Source organism: Mustela nigripes, chromosome X (genome assembly GCF_022355385.1).
Source record: "Mustela nigripes isolate SB6536 chromosome X, MUSNIG.SB6536, whole genome shotgun sequence".
Taxonomy (NCBI): domain Eukaryota; kingdom Metazoa; phylum Chordata; class Mammalia; order Carnivora; family Mustelidae; genus Mustela; species Mustela nigripes.
The window spans coordinates 37411801-37414345 of NC_081575.1; the positions used below are offsets into that span (position 1 = coordinate 37411801).

The 2545-nt window shown below is 45.3% G+C and overlaps 1 non-coding gene across 1 annotated transcript; it reads right to left on the reverse strand.

The window, feature by feature from the left end:
- Positions 1 to 637: 637 nt before the first annotated feature.
- Positions 638 to 740, reverse strand: LOC132007938 (U6 spliceosomal RNA). The gene has a single exon (XR_009401487.1). It is a non-coding gene; the product is annotated as a U6 spliceosomal RNA (small nuclear RNA).
- Positions 741 to 2545: the final 1805 nt, after the last annotated feature.

A 2545-nucleotide genomic window follows, 5' to 3' on the forward strand; every position in this document is an offset into this window, starting at 1 on the left:
GAGGGAAAATGAAGTTAAAATATGCAAGACTCAGCATTCATCCAGAGGCAGATTCTTTCAACTGACACAATGAATTGTGTGTCTGCAATCCCCCCACCCCGCGACCCCACCCAGCAGGATGGGAAGCTCCTGGGGGTAGTTTAGCTCAGTTCTAGAGAACATTTTTGCACATCTGAGTTGCTGGGTATGCATTCCAACTCTGCTGTATGTGTTTTGGCACTATGAGATAGAATCAGTTTGGAGTCAAGGAGAGGACAAAGGGAGAAGTGTTCGGTTCCAGGAGGGCGTGGGTGGTAGGATAGGTGGGTCAGGCAGGCTGCACTGAGGAAATGCTTGAGCTGTGCCTTGACAGATGAACAAGTTTTCCACACAAGGGGTACCAGGAAACACATCCAGCACCTCGCAAACAGCTTCTAGAATGCCACTATTAAAGATCGATTCTTTTAGTCTGGCGTGTCTTCCAAAGCAGTGTTTCTCAAACTGTCATGTGGATAGGAATCATCTGCGAATGTCGTGAAGGTACAGATTCTGATGATGTCGGTCTGTAGTTGGGCCTGGGATTCTGCATTTCTAACATGCTCCCAGAGAATGCTGGTGGTGTTGTTCTATGGACCACACACACTTTATAATTTTTTTTTTACATATGAAATACTTCATGAATTTGAATGCCATCCTTACAAAGGAGCCGTGCTGATCCTCCCTGTATTGGTCTAGTTTTAGTACACATGCTGCTGAAGCAAACTCTGGACCACACTTTGAGTAGCAAGGTTCTAGAAGACCTTAATAAATGTAGCTAGTAAGAACTAACATTAACCTTGTCCTTTTTATATGGCAGGGATAGTACAAAGCCCTTCATATACTACCACTGAATTTGATCGTCATGACAGCCTTAGGAGGCAACGAGGATTTTCTTGTATTTGAAAATTGCTGAAATCTCAAATCCAGAGAATAAGCAGCCATCTGCCCAAGGCCACTGCTGTGATGAAATTGGAATTATATGCAGGCTGCCTCATCCCGGATCCTAAATTGTAGCTGTTAGACTCCATTCCCTCCCAGAAGGAGTGACACATTAGGGTGACAGTTTTAGTTTAATTTTTGTGTTGTGTTTTTTTTTTTTTTTTCTAAGAAGCTGGGCCAGGGCCCTGGGTGGCTCAGTTGGTTAGGCATCGACTCTTGATTTCAGCTCAGGTCGTGATCTCAGGGTCGTGAGATTGAGACCCATGTCAAGCTGGGAGCTCAGTGAGGCTGCTGAAGTTTCACTCTCCTTCTCCCTCTGCCCCTCCCTGCCCTCACTCTCATGGTCTCTCTCTCTCTCCATCTCTCTCTAAAATAAATAAATAAATCTTTAAAAAATAAAGAACCTAGACCTTCTCATAGCAGCCTGTGTGTATAACAGATAGGAATAGAATTTATGTGTTTAGCAAAACCAGGGAGCCCAAAGCCCACCTGCTTAGCCTTCCCTACTCCTCTTTCACAGTGGCCCCCAAAGTACCATCCCAGAACCCTGGGACTCTGGGAAACTCAGTTTACAATACAGTGCTTAGAGATGTTTTAAATTACTCTTTCTGGTGATATTAGTAGACCGTTGATTAAGAAAAAACTAAGCATCTGGGTGGAAGCTAAATCAGGGGTGCCAGAAACAAAGGGGGTACCAAAAGGAAAGATGGGAGGTTACAAACACAGTCACTGTTGACATCCCTGTTTGCTCAAAGCTAGTTCTATCTTGGTACTATCTTCCCTGGTTTTACCTAGTTTCTCTCCCTTTCTTCCCACCACTGGCTTGTGCCTTGGCTCTCAAGAGCAGAAATGGCCTTCTGCTTTCCTCCTCCCATCCGCTCCTTTAGATGTTCCTTCAATGCCCTGGCAACCTTCCTGGAGCAGGCTTTTGAAAGTCTCTCGTCTAGATGGTTTTAAAATGTTGTTCTGTGTAACCTGGAGCTCCTCCAGACACTTCTATCACTGCACTGGGTGGGTGGGGTGAGGGTAAGAAGGAAGAGTAGAGGAGGTTTCCATCACAGATGCAGAAAGCCTGAAAGCCAAAGGAGTTGAGTTCTAATGCTGATTTTTTGTTCCTGACTCAGGCCATCTTGGTATGGGCATTCTGAATTCTCATCTGTTAACTGTGGCCTGAGTAATGTTCTGATGCTTAGATTCTGGTACAGACTGTGAAAAGCTTCCTGTTGCTTGCCTAAATCCGGTCATCTCTCCTTCTGGAGTCCGGGGAAACTTTCTGCCATGAGTCGTAACAAATTCTGGAAATAAATACTAGATAACTATTTAAAACACATTTCAGTCCTAGGATTGGCTCTGATCATGCTCTAGTCTCTTCCATTCAGTTACCTGCTTACATGTCAACTTCTGGTGTTAGAGTAGGCAGTTAGTTAGGTTGTAATAGAATACCTGGAGGTCAGCAAAAAGGAAGTCATGGCCAGGTATCAAGAAAGTCAGAGTCCGGGGTGCCTGGGTGGCTCAGTGGGTTAAGCCGCTGCCTTCGGCTCAGGTCATGATCTCGGGGTCCTGGGATCGAGTCCCACATAGGGCTCTC